The following is a 21,167-nucleotide window of genomic DNA, read 5'->3' as shown; positions in this document are numbered from 1 at the left end:
ATCATTATTATAATCTTTTAAACTTATTTGTAAAAGTTAATAATTTGTAATCTTGCTGGTAGAAAAGAAGGTAGGCTTATATTTTATTATTATAGAAAAAGTGTACCAAATTAACCTAATATCTTTGGATATTGTAGTTAATAGGCCAATTTTCGGTAATAGTCGTTTTCCATACTATTTTCATCTTGAATCGCTACAAAACAAAGATATCTGACTAATAATGATATCAATCAAAATACTCTTTTTTCTAGATTTAAAAATGACAAAAGTGGAATACAAATGGGCGGCATACATTTCTTATCACATCGTCAGCTTTATGGAGGGACGGTAATAAAACTGAGTTACTAAACTTTCTTAATTTGATATATTAAATCCACTTTGTGTTGTGGCAAAGGTATAAGCCCAAAGAAAGGGCAATCAGAGGCGGGGTAGAAAGAAACAAGAATTATGTTGAATAAGTTGTCGTTATTTTAGAAATATAGTGTCTAAGTATGAAGCATTTTATTATTATAACTAACATTGTAAAAAATATTTTCCTTTATTTTATAAAATAATATAATTTTTACTAAAGTTTATGTTGAGAATGTTTTATCGTTGTAAAATGAAAGCTATAGACTTTACTTCATGAAGTCTTATATTAAATTCTATATAAACTTAGAATATCATTAGGACTTTAAAGGATTTGGTTTATTAAGAATTCGAAAAAAAAACAAGGATATTGAATTGAAGTTTATATATAAACATATGTCATTTTTTATGTGTTTTTTAAATGTCAGTTGTCACACAGGTGGGAGATTAAAATATAGTTCTTTTGGGATTACAGTAATTTATACTGAGGGCGGCTGAGGATGTGTCATAATGGACATTCACTTAAAACAGGGAAGTATATATTTTTTTATTTTTTATTATTATATTAATACGGAGTGGCTATATTATTTGGGAAGAATGTTATGTGGAGCTATTATTTGTTATTTATATTGATGTAATCAGAATTTTTAACTATATTTTGCTGATATTGATAATTTAATAGTTTATACAAATGTCTGAACTGGTCTAATGAAATTTATAAAATAACCGATAAAATATTTTCAATTAGTAAGTTAAACAATTTTGTTTTATTTCATTTAATTGGTTTTTTGAGATATATTGAAATAACACAAAATTATTTTGTATTTTTGATATGTTTTTGTTGATCAGTAAAAATCACCCTAGAATACTCGCTATATGTTGTGTAAAATAACATACTACCATAACATGGCATAACTGGCACTAATAATATTTAAATGGTGATAGTGAATTTTTTAAAATATACATATTTACAACAATATTGTTAAATTATCACAGTGGAGTCATGTTTTTTTATGTTTTAAAGTTTCCGATTTATGAGTTAAGAATTTATTTGTGCTGGATCTACTGTGTAACGTGAGCTTCGAACTACGGTTCAATTCCTGAAGATATCCGATCTTACTTCGTTTTCATGTTAATTAGTCAATGTCAATCAACATCAGTCATATTATTATACAATACAATATATTGTTAATTTTTATATATACAAGGATATTAAACAGTAATAAATAATTATTCTTGAATGTTAAACTTAAAATGGAATACAGCGAAACCCATAGCTACTACATAGGTTTGTTATCCACCAAATACGTCGTGCATTATTGCTGAACTTCATCCAGGTATTGAAATAATCTTATCCGTTTAATATAAGTGTGTCACCTTGTTATAATGGAGTATGTCTCATTTGAACATGCGAATAATATTTTAACAATTCATAGAGATATGATAAAGTTTTCTCAAAATGGTACTCACATTTGATAAGAAAAATAAACATGTGTCGGCTTTAAAATAATATTTGCTAATATTGAAGTGCAATTAGCAGGTTTGTCATAATTAGGTGTGCAAGGTGTGATACCTTCAGGGCGTGGCAAACTGAATGATAATATACCCACGCCGAGCATATAGTTGTATATGGGGCGATATGATTAGTGAATAGTCGAAGTAGTGAAAATAGATTAACAATATTGAGCATGATTAATTGAGCTGTGTATGATTACGTCTTTATATAAAATAATAAACTATTATACAATGAACTTAATTTGGGTAGTATAGTTTTTTTTATAACATCTTTATTAGATACGCTTAGTACAATCTTAATTATTATTATTATTACAATTAATTTATTACTACTTTTCCTATGTGCTTGGATTAATTAACAAGCAAGACGAATGCGAGAAAATACATCAGTATGTATTCCTCAATTATAAAATTATAATTATTTATTAATTATTAAATTATAGCTATAGTTTACACTAATAATACACACTAAATGTTCACACAAGTTCGTATGGTTTTGTTCGTTTCAATCTCCTGACATCTTGCGCGCTGTCCAGCAGTTGTATTGCTTCCACGTTAGTATGATTTAGTAATCTTCTTTCGTGTTTCAAGGCGAAATCCTGCACAACTTCGCAAATCCATTTGATTTCCAGGTCATCGTGCAGTTCTTCATTGGTTACATAACGATAGGCATTAGTAATCAATCGAAGAACCTTGTTTTGACAGCGCTGTATGACTAACTGATTTGAATTTTTAGTGCAACCCCATATTTGCACCCCATAGGTCCAAATTGGCTTTATAATTGTATTATAGATCAACCTCTTTGATTTTAGATCAAGTTGTGAGTATCTTCCGACTAACCAGTATAGTTGTTTTATTTTGATTCTAATGTGTTTTGCTTTTTGTCTAACGTGATGCTTCCAATTTAATCTACCGTCAAGATGGATTCCAAGGTATTTTGCTGATTCTGCTTGAGGAATCCGGCGTCCATTGAGTGATATAATTAAGTTTTTATTATTTCGCCTTAATGCAAAATTAACGTGGACAGATTTGGAGTTATTAAGTTGAATTTTCCAATCTTTTGTCCATTTGTAGATTTTGTTGACTGCCACTTGCACTTTTTCTATTGCCCTAGGCAGAAATATATCTTTTGCCATAATAACTGTGTCATCAGCAAAGGTTCCAAGAAGTGTTTCTTTTATTGTTGGAATGTCAGCAGTGTAGAGCAGATACAGGAGAGGTCCTAAGACGCTACCTTGTGGAACTCCAGTCGAGATATTTTTAAATGTCGAGAACGCCATTTCCTGCGATACTCTAAATTTTCATCCGAATAATGGGTAGAATAATGCCGTTGCTTTCTATGATTATGTGTTACGGCTCAGATAACACATGAAAACAGCTCTGGTCATAATAGTTTCTTTGGACTGATTCCCTTCATGTTCAATAAGATACACAGTAGATTTTTCTTTTTTTTTTCGTGGTACGTAATCAATCAATAAAAGTTCAGGTATTGATAAGGGTATATTCGGTCGGCATATGTGGCACATTTAATCTTTTTGTTATTTTTGTAAAAATTGTATTCGGGTATAATGCTTGTCATATTTTTATACTCATTATGCTAAAAATGCGCACTAAAATATTATTACGATACATCAAAATTGCGATTTCGATATGTGTCTGTCTAATGGAAGATTTTGAAAATTTCTGTGATCTTTAAACCAGGTAAATCGCACAATGATAAATCATAATATCGTCCATTGTCACATTTACCCATCATATTCAAATTGTTTGAGAAGTCGTTATGAAACTGGTTATTGAAGAAAACTAATCTATCACTGCTCATCAATTTGGAGTAACAAATAAATACTCGACAATTGATTAAGTACTATTATTATGATGTATTACGGACGTAATTGAGAAAACTTTTGAAAAAAATTACGCTAGGTCAGCTATATTTTTAGACGTCTTTTTGAGACTTTAATGAACTATCTTCACACTCACAAATTTTACATTTCTAATCGTTATTGTAGAATAAGATATATCAATTAATATTCAGATTTGAAACACATCTATGCGGATGTACCATAAGGCAATGTATTTGGACTAAGAAACCCTGTAGGTCATTGGGTAACAACTTTCTGCAAGTAACAACAAGGAGACAACTGTAAATGGGTTAAAAATAGTTGTGATAAACATTACTGTTTGGAAAAGAAAAAGGCGAATAAAATTAAATGCTACGAATTCTACATATATGAATTTCACAAACAAAAATTAGATTATCTGCTAGTAATAATTAGGTTTAGTTTAATTCCACACTGCATATAATTGATAATGTAAACACAGCAATAGTAGTACAAGGCCAAGCTTAAGAGGCTGAAAAAATATGCAGATTGTTTTGACGACAATTGTTATTATTGATCCACGACAAACTGTTATTATAAAAGTCTTTGAGGTCAGTGTACCTACACTATGGCGTTGTAAAAAGAAACCCAATATCAATATGATACAAACTTATCAAAAAGCATCTTTGTAGCATTGTTAATGCCCCATATTATGCTAAAAACCAAGACACCCGAAAAGGCCAAAGGATTAGTGAAGAAATTAAGTGATTTGTGAACATATATAATTGTAAATTTATGAACGACGTTATTAGAAATAGTACAACCGTAAGTCTACCCAGAAGTTGGAGCAAAAATAATATTTAATATAAAATAATACTTATCAATAAGAATAGAATATTCTTGTTTTAGCAAAACAAATATGTATAACTCTGGATTCTCGCCAGAGCGAATAAATCTTTCACCTTTTACTAAAAAATGTGTATAAAAACGTATAAAATAGATAATATTATAAAATATTTCAATAGTTTATCTCAGATACAGCGTATATTTAGGGTACTCCACTGTTTTCTAGGCGAAAAAATTTACAGGATTAAGCAGTGTCGCAGGATTGCTCAAGCACGAACCGAAATTCCTGTTCCTGCCGCGGTTTTCTGGTGATAAATGAGCCCGGATCACTTATGAGTTCAGTTATTCCCCTTGGAAGGCATGCAGGAGTAGGGAATATAGCGCGAGAGCTTTTTAGTCTTATTCTAGTTGCTTGAGTTTCAGCTTTTGGACAATGTTCATTTGTCAGACGGCGAGATCCCACCGAAAAGGAGATTGCTTTTATTGTACAACCGTTACGCTTCCATTATCTGGCTAAATATCTTATATATAGTTTCATAAAGATGTCACTTCGTTTAGTATATGAATATTTATAAGAATAATATGATTTAATATAGATTATACACTATCTAAAATGTAATCTAAATTTTTAAATATGCTTTTAACAATACATACTGTACATATAAATATATACATATTAACAATTATATCTCATTTATATTAAATAGCTGGTAAGTAATTAGGCATTAGTTATTTTTACAGAATATTGTTTTTAATCGGCTTCGAAAAAGCAGGAGTTTCTATGTTTGGCTGTATAAGTATATTTTTTAATGTTACAAGTCAATTGAAAAGTCCCCGGCCTACCTTAGTAAAACACATTTTTTTGGCAAAATTAGTTTTTTTTATTCAACATAAATCCCTTCAAGGGTGATACACTGATTATAGCGACCCTCCTTTTCGATACCATTTTTATAGTACGACTTGTCCTTTACTTCAAAACAGGCCAAAATTTCTTCCCAGCGACCATTCTTTTGAGATCTGAGAACAGGAAATAGTCGCTGGGATCTGGAGAATAGGGCGGATGAGGAAGCAATTCGAAGCCCAATTCATGGATTTTTGCCAGCGTTTCCACTGAGTTGTGATACGGTGCGTTGTCTTGGTGAAGTAGCACTTTCTTTTTCTTCAAATGCGGCTGTTTTTTCGTCCTTCAAACGGTCCAATAACGCTATGTAATAGTCGTTGTTGATGGTCCTTCCTTTTTCAAGGTAGTCAATGAAAATTATTCCATGCCCATCCTAAAATACAGACGCTATAACGTTGCCAGCCGACTGTTGCGTTATCCCACGCTTTGGAGCGGGTTCATCGTGTGCAGTTCACTCGGATGACTGTCGATTGGGCTTCGGAGTGAAATGACGGAGTCATGTTTCATCCATTGTCACAGATCGCCGCAAAACTCGGGTTTATTACGCTTGATCATCTTCAAATACTGCTCCGAATCATCAACTCGTCGTTGTTTTTGGCATCCATTTTGCAGAGAGCTGTCTTATGTATGCTGTCGCTGTCGATGTACACGTTCAGTTGCGTCCACTGCGTTCATCGTCTTCGGTGCTCATTTCACCACGTCTAAACTTAGCATACCAATCCTTGATAGTTAATTTTCCTGGGGCAGTGTCAGAAAACTCAGCAGTTTTTCAGGGCAGTTTTTGCAGCAGCTCAGGGCAGTTTTTGCTTCAACTGTATACTTTCCCTTCAAAAAGCAATATTTTTGAACAAAAGTTGCTTCACTCAGAATGCTATAATACAAAATCTAATGATCTGACAGCTGTCAAAATAACTTAATTAATATTAATCATTAATTTATAGTAGCGCCATCGATGTGTCAGGTCGGGGACTTTTCAATTGACCTGTTATGTTCGCCGATTTCTCCGTCATTTGTGAGCGATTTTAAAAATTCTTTTTTCATTCGAAAGAGTGCACTTCGGAGGTGGACCCATTGCAAACAAATCAGAATCTGGTGGGGGAAGGGGGTGAAATCGAGGGAAACGCTCAAATTTCTATACGATATTTGGGTATAATGTTATTGCTGAGCTTATGCGACGGAAAATCGGAATGTCGTTCAATGCAGAAGCCATTCTGTTTGCAATTTAAGCACAAACAATAGCATATATAACGGCGTAGAAATCCTGTACGCTGGTGTTACTATGGTGTAATGGTTAAACCGTTTAGCTCTCTAACGGAAGTCGCGGGTTCGATTCCCGACTGGGACAATAACTTTTTGTTGTTTAGTTAGAACATTTGGCAAATAACCTAGACTAGGTAGCGAACCCGCTGGCCTGAAGTGCTCCTTAATTTCAATCATTGTTTCTTTTTTCCTATTTTTCCTCATACAAACTGTGTATTATAGAAATATTTGATTATTTTTTACATTTTAGTGAGTTCCTTATTTATTTTTTGAATCGATTAAATTTTTTTGTTAGAAATGTTTTATTAAAATAATTACCGACTGATAGAGCCATTTTAGAACGATATTGTATGAATGATAAATAGTAAAATACTTTTGACTGTTTTTATGACAGTAATAGGTAATATTTCGATTGCTCATTCGATTTTTCTTAAAATATATTTTCATTCAATAATAAATAAATCATTTACTTTATTTAAAAAAGCTTCAGTAGTTATTGTGCGCTGATTTTTAATTATGTCATGAATTTTTTTTTCTATGATTAGGTATATGTTTAATTTTTATTTAGTATTTATTGTTATTGTACATCTTCATTTTTAGGTTTTGTTTAAGTTCCATTTTATTGTCTATATTTATTAAAGTATATTTTTTAAAAATGGTTATTAACATATTAAAATACGATAAAATTTATTGTACATCTTCACTAACATATTAAAGTACGATAAAATATTTGTGGGGTATTATTCCATTCCATAGAAAAATTCCATTCCTTTTTACAGATCCACAGAACATTCAAATATAGAAGTAATTCTACTTCGTTTAAAATGAAGTTATTAATTGCATGTTAATAATATTCAGTAATTATTTTTTTCCTTTTCATTTTTAAACTTAGTACGTGAAGGAATATGTACATCTCCGCCTCGCTTATACTACCTAATAGGAAAATATAAACACATATAAAATTAACTGCTCTAAACAATTACCTCCGTTCTTTCCTCTCTCACAGTTTATACAGGAAATGATTCGTACATCTTCGTCTGACATCACGAACTGAATAAACAATCGAATCGTGAATTTGACTGAAAATAGTTTTTTGACTATCGACTGTTTCAAAGCTATTAATTGTTTCGACTATTTTCAGTCGATAGTTCCAGCGCTAGTTAGAATATATTTAAATCCACAGTGCTACCAGGGATGTGCAACTGCAATGGTAAGTAGTGGGGCAAAATTTCTCTTAGTCCAATCATTGGCGGCGCTGACAACGCGAATTTGATTGGTTAGTTTAAAATAGTTATGTAGAAACCTGTAAGGAAAATACTTTGCTTTGATTGGTCTGCCATTTCCCCTGATTATTTTGTGACGTCACACTTATTGGCCAATAGTAGTTAAATAAAAATCAAATTTAAATTTTAAAATTAATTTATTAAAATAAAATCCTATACAAATATACATAAGTGTAAATAATATAAATATATATAAACAAAAAGCAAAAAAAAAACAATTATGAACTCTATTCTAGGCAATATTAAAATATCTATAATTCTTCTATAACGCCTTCCCATATATGTTTAGTGCCATCAATTTTATGGGATCTATTAGAGTTCTAACTTATCTTGATATATTGAAGGTAAACTTTAAATCCTTCCCTGTTGATATTGCATTAACTTCATTAAACCAAAAATACAATCACACTTCATAATAACTTAAAATTTGGCATTGAAAATCATTATGGATTGGACAGTTGAAACACTAAAAATTTATGTGTTTTTTAAAAATATTTAGATTTTAGAGTATTTAATCTGTGGAACTACTTAATATAGAATATAGACAAATATTGCATGTTGCCTCTTTTTCAGAAGTTTTGTTAAATAGCCTGAAATAAGACTAAAATACAATATTAGACTCGTTTTCCTCAGAGCAAAATTCTCTGGAACTGAAAATATAGACTCAACTGGTGATTTAACAACCTCAAGTGGTACTAGATCTCCCGTTAAAAAAGAATATAAGTTATCTAACATGTTCATCTTCACAATTTTCTTCGGGAGAATGATGTGAAAAAATTGAAGTGATGAACCCTTTTAAAAATTTCTCGAACATACTAGGGGAAGGATGCTGTTTCTACCTCCATGACCTCTAATAGATCCAACAAAATTCTTTAAGCAATCTTGGTTAAGATTTGTTAAACAAATGTAGTTATTTCTAAATTTAGACAAAATAGATTTCTTTAAGGTAATAAATCCCCTAAAAGTAGCAATTAAATTTATTGATGGCACCATAACAAATATTTTCTTAACAAGGCAATCAAATTTAAATATATAATTCCTCTACTATAAAATGATTGAACACTGATTGTTCTAAAATGTTAAAGTATTGCAAATATTTTAGGGATATTTTACAATTAAAAGTAGTATTTATTACTATTAATTATCTAGTTATATTAATTGTTACCTTCTTGTAAGACTTCTTTATGTAGAGACATTACACTGACAGCATACGAACAACTTGGTAGATTAATTGAATTTTATTACTACTAACATCTTCATAAGGTTTTGAATTTCTGTAAACAACAATATATAAACAGACATGTAGTAGATAGATAATTTTATATGTACCTGATAAAACCAATGATGGATATGCATTTACCCTAATACCTGTTCGTGAAGGAAAAATAATTCTAAATTTTTCACTAAAATGTCCATAATAAACACCATGACGTTGATATATTTGCATTGTGGTTTACCCAGGTAACTTACTACTACTTACTTGATCAACCCATTTCTGGAAAGGAGCGAGATCATTCTTTGGGAAACGATGTCTAATTTCCATAGTAGAATTTTACCCCGGTACACTACATCTTTTACTACACTGACGCATTGTCATCAATTTTTATATTATTACTCCATAATAATTAATGTAAAAATGAAAATATGCACAACGTAAAACGAAAATTTCGTGATCTAAACAAAAACCATAACCTACAAACAACAACATAAAAATGGACGCCCATAGAAAATGCTGATTTTACACAATTTGATCGACCAATCACATTTCATGTTAGTGGCGGCACCAGGAATTTAAGCTAGCCAATCACAATTTGCGATCGCAGCTCTACAGTTGATTGAACTCAACAAAACATTTCTCCAAGGTTGCCTATATTGTGAAATTTCTATTTTTTTTATGAGTGCTACTTTGTATCGCCGTTGAACAAGTCGCCATTTCTCTCTGTAAAACAAAATATATTTAAAGTAGACTAAAAGTCCGTGTTATTTATTACTTATTTTGGCTATTTGAGCTGAATATTCAATGTCATATGCAACTATTTTGCAGTGTGTACATATGGGATTACTAAAGAACCAATTGTAACTGGTAGGTCTTTCTGTATGTGAAATCCACGTGTGGAGACTTCGTAGGACTTTATTTTATTTGCTATTTTTTAGTCCACTCAGTAATATAATGATCTGTAAGGTAGGATTTTACAATCTGGATTATTTGACTAGGTAATTTACTTTCTAATTTGTATTCAATGCTCTCGCGTTATACTTTATCAAAGGCTTGAGTTACGTCTAGAAATGTAGTTGAAGAAATTTAAATTTTTTCAAACATTATTTTCTTAATTAAATGCATAATGGGATGTACTCGATCAATCGTCCAGTTTTTATTTCTAAATCCAAATTGGTGAGTTGGGATTAGTTGCTTTTCTTCGATAATTGATTCGAGACGTTTTAAGAACAATTGGACGTAATAGTAATAGCGACATTTTTATTAATTGCTTTATTGGCATCTTTTCTTGCTTTATGCTTAATTGCTACAAGCCTTCTAATTTCTCTTGGGCAGATATTATTTCTTTGTGTAAATTAATATCGGAGCATTGTTCCATATTGTTTTTTGTAAAATGGCCACCAGCAATTCTGCTTCCATATCTAGTTGTTTACTTGTTTACAGTGGATAAACAGTTTAGTATTTTCATTTGTTAATTAGTGATAACAAATTAATTATATTTATTATTGTTTCGCTCATTGTCAAAATAATAGGAGAGTGATCAATTCAACTTGGTTTTTCAGTAGTAGTTGTGTCATTTAGATGTGATAAGTTGAAGCCTTTGCGCTGATATGTCTCGACCCCCAGAGCGTATATATGGCATTAAAGTATTCTTCAATTATTCCTTATAAGTGATTTTCTTTTTTTCTAATGCATATCTGGTTGGGTGTAATTTAGTAATAACTGTGTACACTTTAGATTTTGTACGAATTTTTACAGTGCCTGTCTGTATTTCGCGTGTTTTTTTAATAAAGTCTTTATATTATTTAATATTGTTCTTCAGTTTTATTGATCTTCATTGTTCTTTATAATTATGCTTAATAAGTGCTATAGAAAAGGTATCTGAGCAAAGTTTTTAGTCTTCTAAGACAGCAATAATACTTTGAAACGAACATACAGATAGTTCAATCTAAGTTCAAATAAGCAAGTTATTTCCTTCACGGGTACTTGATGTCATAATGAATAAGAAGATATTTGAAACATCTGCGTAGTAACATGTGTGCTTAATATTATGTTAGCAAGCTGTGAGCTGTTAGCTTAGTGAGCTGGCAATTCCTCCATTCCTTACAAAACATTCCCTATTTTACCAAACTGATAAATTCAACTGCATAGGTATTCCCATTTTTTCTAATAAATTATGCATTATTAAATATAACGAAAAATACTAGAAAAATATCACTTTATTATTTATATCTTTAAATAATGAAACACTATTAATGTGTCACCTCATAATAATAAAACTTCCATTGTCTTGGATAAAATAACGTTCCATTTTATCAGAAAATACCCCAGTAACACTTTGATAATTTATTATAATTTAATTGTTTTAGCACTTTCCTATCTAATAAGTACCTATTAATACCTCGGAAATTCCATCATATTAGTTAAAAATTAATTAAGTGATGTTTTTATAAAAATATTTGGAGATAACAAAAGTAAATTTTAAATAATTCGTAAAATATTCGTCATGGAATCGTAAGACTCTAATCGATAATTATTGCTTCGATGTTATATAGATTATAATTAATATGTTATATATTTTCAACAATTTTAGTAAAAGTGAATAACTAATTACTTTAAAGTATTTTTAAAAATTTTATGGTTTACGTTTATTAAATAATTTTATTTTTTACGTATTTAGTAGAATATTGAATCAATTATCACAAGAACGTGATAACATATGTAATAACTATTAATGCAATATTTGAGTTTTTCTAGAATTTGGTAAATGTGTTTTGTTGTTTATGAGTAAGACACTTTATCTAAAGATTTACAAAATATATTTTACAGATACAGATTATCAAAAATCGAGTCATAAATAACTTGTTGTTGCGTTACAATAGTGTTATTCCGATCACTTGTCATACTATTCATTATTTGATTTTTTAAAAGCATATTTTGCTACATTTGCTACATAATATCTTCGACGTTACACTGACACTTTGTATATATATTATTATGTATGGAACAAATATATTTAAAAAAGTTAACGTCTGGGATATAATGAGAGGGTTAAGATTTCTCTTTTAATTCATGAAATAATATTTTTCCATATATTTTTGTGAATATTGTAATCACACTTAGTGTGAAATGACTATTACAATTTAGCTTATTTAACTGTTGCTTTTAGTTCAGTACTTGTTTTAGAACCATTAATTAAGTTTCCTATTTTCCTTGAACTTATTACATTGCTATATATGTAATTAGAATCATTATTTATAAAACATTCGTTATGTTGATCTAAAGTTTTTAACAATATTCACTTATTTTTAGCAGAACTTTAATTTGAGTTAGGTTGGAGCAGAATTGGAGCAGAATCAGTTAAATACCTCGGCATTGATTTCAATGGTAGGTTAAATTAGAAACATACATCATGTTAGACAAAAAGCAGAGTAGATCAGATTCAAAATCAAACCACTGCACTGGTTAGTTGGATGATACTCTCAACTTGACCTAAAATTAAAGAGATTGGATCAGTCAATCATAAAGCCTATTTGGACCTATGGGATGCAAGTATGGGGTTGCACTAAAACATCAAACTAACTAGTAATTCACCGTTGTCAAAACAAAGTACTATGATTAGTTATGAATACTTAACCAACGAAAAGTTACACAATAACTTCGAAATCAAATGACATTCCGAAGTTATACAATATTTCGTATTAATACATAATAGTAACAAAACAAACATAAAGAAAAAGCAGTAGACCTACTTGTACTTCTATAGTATAACATACTAGGGTTACTCTTAACTTCAGCGTAAGTAATAGTTTTATTTTAATTTGCGAAATACATACATACTATTAATGAAAGTGCAACATAATAGTCGTAATACATTAATTTATAAACTAAGATTGTACTAACCATATCTAACGTAAGATCTAATTAATTAAAATATTTTTTACTTTCTAATAAGTCAATAAGTTCAAACATAAATAAACAATGCGGATATACAATAATCTAAGTATAACGTTTTACTAGTTTGGAAGTTATCCTTGTACTTGTTTTTCACTGTTTCGCATTATTTGCTTTATTCAGGATTATGACGAAGTCTTACCCATAGTGTTAAAACGATGTTTAAAAAGCTTTTAAGATTTTATTGTTTTAAATGTTAGCGAAAATGATATGCAGCTAGCTCTCCTTTTTTTCAAGTTCTACTGATATAATCATGATGTTCTTTGAAATATGAAACAGTGAAATAGTGTGAATTTTAAATGTTTGCAAATAGATAATACTATATGTATTAATTGAATTGTGTAATAGTACAAAGTAATTTTAGTTTTAAATTTCCTTCGCCATTTCGTCAACAATAACACCCACGAAAATCTGCTTTAACTAACCGGAACATCTTTGCTGCGAACTGGTCCCTATGGGACCCTAAAATTAATATTTTCCGTCGCTTCCCCCAAGACGAAACTTACCGGGTTACGTTTCCTCATTGCCAACCCGCATTATGGGCGCCATATTTCAGTCTGGTTGCCGCCGTATTTCACTACTTAATCGAAAAATTAGCGAGCTTAATTTGGCAATTACGATTTTTGCCATGTCTCCATCGAGTGTAATGGATGACTCCGATTTAACTGGGAACGCTGTTATGTTTCTTTCTTACTGCAGAGGGGGCGTTTTGGCGTGGAGAACACCGACATTCCTATGAACTTACATCGTTTCGAATAAATTTAAGGCTGATTGATATTCAGGATTTAAGAAAGTCTCGTTATAATTGAGCACTTTTTTGAATGTATAAAAATTTGTCCTCTAAATTGTGTAAAATATAACAGTTGTACTTTAATTTACTATTTTTGCGATTATATCTTGAATAAAATTTTTGTAGTTATAGTTATTTTTATTTATTTGAGTAATTATTCCAAGTAATATCAAGTATAGTTAATTCCAACTTAATTAGTACGACAATTTACTGTAAAGAGTTGCGCGCACTGCTTTTATTACTGATTGCGAAAGAAAAAATGGTAAAGATTTTTGTCCTTTATTATTCTCTAATAATTCAACAATTTTTTCAAGGGCGAATAAGTATTTCATGTTATATACATTATACAATAACTTGTAAAAGTTCAGTAAGTAATCCCCTGTACAAATTTATTATATGGAACTTAATTTAATTACTACTCTATGTAATTCAATAAACTATTCTATGTGTTTATTAATTAGGCCAGATGCTAGTTAGTTTAGTAGCTGAATTAGTTTGTTATGGCATAATATGGAGCATCAATAATGACATGTAGCACTTTATTTTGGAATGTCCGAAGGATGCTGTGATCTATTTGCTAGTTGTACCCCACAGTTCTATACCGTACGACTATATAGGTGTAAGGATTGACATGTACAGCAATATTTTGTTACCTAAGGATAATAGATTTGCGCCTTATAAGCCTATATATCTGGTTCAGTTTAATTTATACTATTTATATATAGTTATCTAGGCTTTATTAATATATGTTTCTTCCAAGTTAAACATCGATCCAGATGTATTTCCAGATATATATCATTAAGTTCTTCTACGCAGGGTAATTCGTTACGTAGGTAGATTTTGTGTCATTTATCTTGATACTCCATATTTTTAGACCCAAATGAATTTTGTTGAGTGGAAGTTGGAGGTTCCTTGTACCGTCAACATATGTTTCACTGTGTTTATGAGGCTTTTTCTTTCCTTTAATTTGATAATGATGAGGATATTCTTGTTTTTTCATAAGTGGTATAAACTGTACACCAAAAACGTTTTCTTTGTTATGCGTTTTATTTCCTTTAATGCAGACTCTCGAAAACTCCTGCGGATTTTCCTAGCCTTTTTTCTGGACTAATATATGGTAGTCGGCTTTATTAGTGAATCGACAGGTTTGATTGAGTTATGTAGGATTGGATATCTGATAATTATATGACGACGAGCAAAAAGTTAATTAAACCCATCAATTAAAAATGTCAAAGAACAATTATATTTTTAAGCAGAAAAATTTGATGTAGATATCCAACAAGCTGCTTGGACTAATGCTCCAGATATTAAGATAATAATAAAAGGAATTAATTATCTGAAAGAAATCAGGGAAATGGTAGCTGAACGAGAGATATGAAAAAAAGGTAACAAAATAGAGCGCCTGAAAATAAAACCAAACCAAAACAAATATCCATAAATAACTATCTGAGAAATCCTCTGCTAGACAAGGACACAAATTAATCGCTCTGGAAAACCACCAAGTACCTAAAATGATTATGTCTACACAGTGCATATGCCTATGTGAAAATCGGGCACACAGCAATCAAGAAAAAGCTGAAGCTTTTGTTGATCATCTAGAAAAACCTTCAAACCAAACAAAACTGATACTGAGTGTAATTTGCCATAGAATAGACATATAATGTTAACTTAGTTAAAAATTATTAAAGGTGACATTAATCCAAAAAAGCTTAATAACAGCAGATTTAGTGCAAAAAGTAACAAGATGGTACAGCATTTTGACTAAAGCATATGCCAGACGTATGGAAGATGATGGAAATGAAAGCTGAAATTATCAGAATCCCAAAATCTGAAAAATCACTAAATAAAATAAAAATCCTATAGACACACCGCTACCAGTATTATCTAAGGTATTTGAAAAACTAATGTTGAGTAGGATAAAACTGATTATATTTCATTAATTTTTTTTCGCTTATTATGGTACAATTTAAAATAAGTTCAAACGTACTCAATTAAAAGCATCAATTAAAAGCTTTGAATAGTAATCCATTCTTGTCAAATATTTGTTTTATATAATTGGTTGGGACAAAAATAATTTTGTTTTGTTATCGCTCAAAGCGAAGTTAGTTATATACATTTCAACCTTTTGCCACTTTTCTGGATAGATATATAATTCCCTTACTATTGAATTACTAAGTCTTATTTCAGGTGAGCTCTTCATAGGAATATTGTTAGAGTCATACTGAAGTCGTACTACATGAGGTCTTATCATGGCATTCAGAACTTAAATCGCTTATTTATATCTTTTGTAATAAACCGTTTCAAAAATAACTCAATTCCGTTTCGTTTTGGTAGTGATTCACAAGTAGAAACTTGATCTATTAATACTGGTGAGACAAGTGTCGCGTTTCTTTTATCGTCGTCTGTAATTTCATTGATTATTCAAGGATTGATCATTCTAACTTCGAATACGGAATGATAACGAGAAAACCTACTCTGACCTTTACTCTCATTTCCACTGTTCACATAAATACCACATAGTTTATGATGATTCAGCACTACAAGTTTTATTTTTGCATGTGAAAAAGTAAAATATGTTGAGGATGACCTTCTGGAATCGCCGGAATTTTCAAAACACAATAACTTTTGACTTAAAATGAATAGCGTTACTCTTATACGCCATGGAGTGTTATTTTGTTTTGAATGCTCTATAATATGAAATTGTAGCACTGAGTAAATACTACTAGAAGTATATGATTTTAAAGCTATCTATTAGAAATTACTTAATATGTTTTTCATCAACCATACAAGGGTCTTAACTATTATTAAATAATTTATAAATATATGATGTTACTTTTACCATATCTTACTTTCATTCATATTTTCAATATCAATATCAATAATATAAGTACATAATAATCGTTGTAATAACTAAATAAAAATAAACAAATACCTTATTTAACCTATCTACTACACGCATTTTATATTCTGCTATATACACACAGTTTAGGTTAATACCTACTTGAACCTATTCATCTATATACAGTATTATTTTAACTACTACCAACTGATTACTTTGAAGTCGATATGAGCAAAAAATTATATTTGTTTTGTTCGTAAGTTAATTTTGTGTATGTCACAAACTTATATTATTATTTTTGTGTTGTTTTTGCTCGGCACGTATTACAATGGGTAGGCCAAGTAAAGGTGCATCCCATATAAGTAAAAATAGGAATAAAGAAAAAACATAATTTAAAATAAGGAATGCTTCAGGCCCCGGGGTCCGCTACCTAGCCTAACAGATTTGAGATATGTCCTAACCAAACTAGAACAACAAAATGTTGTATATCCCCATAGGGAATCGAATCCGCGACCTTCACGTTTGAGCTGAATGCTCTGACCTTTACACCATAGAAGCAATTGCCTGTTATATTTCTACGACTTCTCATATGATATAGTTTGTGCTTAAAAATTAAACAATAGCTTTTGCAATGAACGACTTCCAATGTTCCGTCACATCAGCTCAGCAATAACATTATAAACAAATATCTGGTTATTTTAGATACAAAATATGTGAAAACCCCCTTCCCCGCAATAAATTACGCAGTTATTTTATTAATTATTACAATGGGTAGGCCTAGTAAAGGTGTATCCCATATAATGAAAAATAGGAATAAAGAAAAAAAAATTATATATATATATATATATATATATATATATATATATATATATATATATATATATATATATATATATATATATCGTGAGCTTAATAATTGAACATAACTTATCAGCTTGCATACTGGAAAGTTACTAGCCAACCGCAATTAAAAATATTTCTACATATTAGACAGAGTTTGGAAAGTAATGCATATAATTTCAGATACGAAAGATAAAGGTATATATATATATATATATATATATATATATATATATATATATATATATATATATATATATATATCATATATATATATATATATATATATATATATTATATATATATATATATATATATATATATATATATATATATATATATACATATATATATATAACTGAGAGGGAGATAACTTCTTCGAATATTGTTCATTTGATTACTTCATTGTCTTCAAGAATAAGTAAGAGGGCAAGGAAGTGAAGGTGAATAATAAATGGGTTTCATCACATAAATATCGAACGTACTTTCGTGGGATTTACGCATATGATATCCATTTTTCTTCCCGAAACCGTCCTTTTACTTTTTCTTTACCGACGGGGGAACTCCTTTCCCGCCATTAGGTTTGAAACCAGGAGTTGCTGGCTGAGATCATTGGGGGGTCTGCACCGTTGCACAAAACCATAATGTCAGCTTGCTCGGAGCCCCCCCAACTCAATTAGGCTACTTCGGAGACGGGTCTACTTAAAATTCCCGCCTTGTTAAACGGATACATGGCGGATTAAATGGCAGGAGGTGGAACTTTGCTACGAGTCAACGAATTCGGAAATTTGGAAGTTTTAATTAGGGCTAAACAAAATTAGATTTGTGTAAACAGTTGTGTTAGTTACATAAAACAAGTTAGTTACACAAACATACTATTACACTTTTAATTATACATTGATAGTAATATACTAAGTTCCGATTATATTTCATCATCTTAAGTTAATATTGTTTTTATATTCTAATTTAGATACCTTTATCTTTCGTGTCTGAAATTACACGCATTTCTTACCAAACTCTGTCTAATATGTAAAGGTATTTTTAATTGCGGTTGGCTAGTAACTTTCCAGTATGCAAGCTGATAAGTTATGTTCAAATATTAAGCTAACGAATATAATATTCTTTTTATTCCTATTTATCAGAATTTTGTTGCCTCTATAAATTTGAACTCGTTGACCATATCAACCTCCAAAATGGGATTATTTATGATTGTAATACCCATCTTAAGGAAAGTTTTTTTCTTGTTGCCAAGGGATCGCCTATTAATGTTTCAGCAGTTGCGAAGTAAGAATAACGAGCTAAATAATGAATCTGTCTAGTGGATGAGGATGAAAATGAGACCCATACGATAAAAGCATAAAGTTTATGGTGCAATATCCAGAAAGTTACAGTTAATGTTGTTGTTTACTTCGACACCACGAAAATGAAAAGTAATTTTTTTTAGAAAGTATTTCCATGAAATATGATATATTCTAAATATTTTATATAATAACGTATCATTTTCTATGAGATTTGGAATTTGTTACAGGATCTATTCTTAACTTTTGTTATTTCGACATTTTTTATTACAATGTTACTTGTATCGAATTGCCAATAAATTGCGCTGTAGTCTAAAATATAGCTTATATTTTTATATACAAGGTTCACTCAATAAATGTACCATTTTGTGTTAACATTTTCGTTATATTTTTAACACTTGATGTCTTAGCCAATTTCAGGTTTTCGTTCTCTCGCGAACTTATCAGTGAAATATGTCAAATTATGTTGAGTTAATCAGGTAATGTTTTTTAGAGATTAAAGAACTCTTTAATAATGGATAATCAATAATGCCAATAATTATTTTAATATAATCTAGAGCAATTATTTGTGGGTGTCTACAAGCAATATTGTAAAATCGGATCTAGTCACACAGAAATTACAATCAATTGAACCATGCCAGTAAAAATTCTGAATAAGAAGAACTGTCTCTAAGTTTAATGCCTAGAGTTGTGATACAAAATTGGTAATAAAAAGTAGATTAGCTGTAGTAGTTAATAAAAAGCAGACTAAAATACATTGTTAATATTTTTAAAAACTTTTTAAACACTTTTTTCTGTGGTTATTAATGGTTCGCTTTAAAACAGTTGAAAAGGTTGAGATGCCGAAATACTTGTATCTAAAAATGTAATTTACCTGCCCGTTTTTTGAGATTATTTAGTAAATATAATTTTTACGTCGATAAAATGGTGATTGATTGATTTGTATTACTGCTTTGGAGTCTCTTCAACGTGTTAGCATTTTTTTGGAGGCTGTTAACCAATACTAAGAAATATTAACGAAAACTCAGAGGACCGAATTCCTCCATCTGTTGCGTATTCCAAGGAACCCCAAAACAATTAGGTAACAACGCTCTAACAATTTTTATTATTTAAAAATGAATATATAAAATCAATAACTAGACATACAAATAAATAATTAAATGAATAAACAAAGTTGTGTATCGATAAAAGTAATCTAAAAATATGTATAAGGTAATATTATATTTATAAAAAACAGATTTCTTTAAAGAATTAATTTGGACATATTTTGAGAAAAGAACACATACCTCAATAAATCAGAAAAGCCATGACTTAATCTGATAGTTAATAAGTTATATAATTGGCACGATATGTCTCTCAGTTCGATCCATTAATAAGGAATGGATAAATTGGCAGTGATCAATCAGCAGTCTGTTCAATTTTATTTGTAAATCTCTCCTTTCTAAGGAGAGAGCGGAGGAAAAGAAGTCCTTCTTAATGGACCAAAGCTTGTTTTCCTTTTTCAGTAGGTCCTACTCAACATACTCGAGGCTTATGATATATAAATAGCGAAAATATTTATGACATAACGCATTTGTAACTTGCAGCGTTGGCGAGGTTATCAACCAATTAATTCCCAGGTTTGTCATTGTGGCTGAGATCCAGACGAACACAATGCTGTTTTGTTCATAAATAACCGGATTGTATAACTCAACAGTTTGTACTAATAGCGCAAGTTAGGAAAATAGATTATTCGTTAGTTTGCAGTGATTTTTATCAGGTTTTTAGTATGTCTATAAGAGATATTATAAGGTTTACGGTCTCTTTTATTGCGAGCATTTTAGGAGTAAGAATAATGGAAATATACGATATATTGTTTGCTGGTATAGAGGACTGAGAACCATCCATATAAACAACCTTACAATTTGGGTATTCTGATAGGGCTTGAAGGACTGATTTTTGAAATGTTAGTGAATTTAAATTTCGTTCAGTATAAAACACTAATGTCTAAATTATTTTGATAATGGACAAAGTCGATGGCGGCTCAGATATGAAATTGATGCTGAAATGGGATTCAACTCTGGATTAGATGAGGTATATTCATTTTTATTGATATATTAGTTTAGTGTTGGAATGTGTTAATTATGTGCCTGGACTATATATGAGTTTGTGACTTCAGAGCTAGTACACTGGGTAATGATTTTTATATATTATTTGAGAGCTGGTGTGATTCTTCGAAATGTAAGTGCTTGAGCCGAGAGGTACTGCATCCTAGATT

General features: G+C 30.2%; 1 long non-coding RNA gene across 3 annotated transcripts; it reads right to left on the bottom strand.

Annotated features, from left to right (window-relative positions):
- Positions 1–8,091: 8,091 nt before the first annotated feature.
- LOC143206898 (uncharacterized) lies at positions 8,092–9,766 on the bottom strand. 3 transcript variants are annotated; one of them, XR_013008558.1, is made up of 4 exons: positions 9,454–9,766; positions 9,303–9,376; positions 9,139–9,247; positions 8,092–8,821 (listed from the first exon to the last, which is right to left on the bottom strand). It is a non-coding gene; the product is annotated as an uncharacterized LOC143206898 (long non-coding RNA). The 3 variants fall into 3 exon arrangements; XR_013008557.1 differs by having other exon boundaries at positions 9,303–9,468; positions 9,530–9,766; XR_013008556.1 differs by having other exon boundaries at positions 9,303–9,766.
- Positions 9,767–21,167: the final 11,401 nt, after the last annotated feature.

The sequence above is a fragment of the Rhynchophorus ferrugineus genome, unplaced genomic scaffold, assembly GCF_030347505.1.
Source record: "Rhynchophorus ferrugineus isolate W39M unplaced genomic scaffold, kcgeb_rfMv2 rfM1, whole genome shotgun sequence".
NCBI lineage: Eukaryota > Metazoa > Arthropoda > Insecta > Coleoptera > Curculionidae > Rhynchophorus > Rhynchophorus ferrugineus.
The sequence above is the reverse complement of the archived record's forward strand: the minus strand, read 5'-3'. Positions and strand labels throughout refer to the sequence as shown.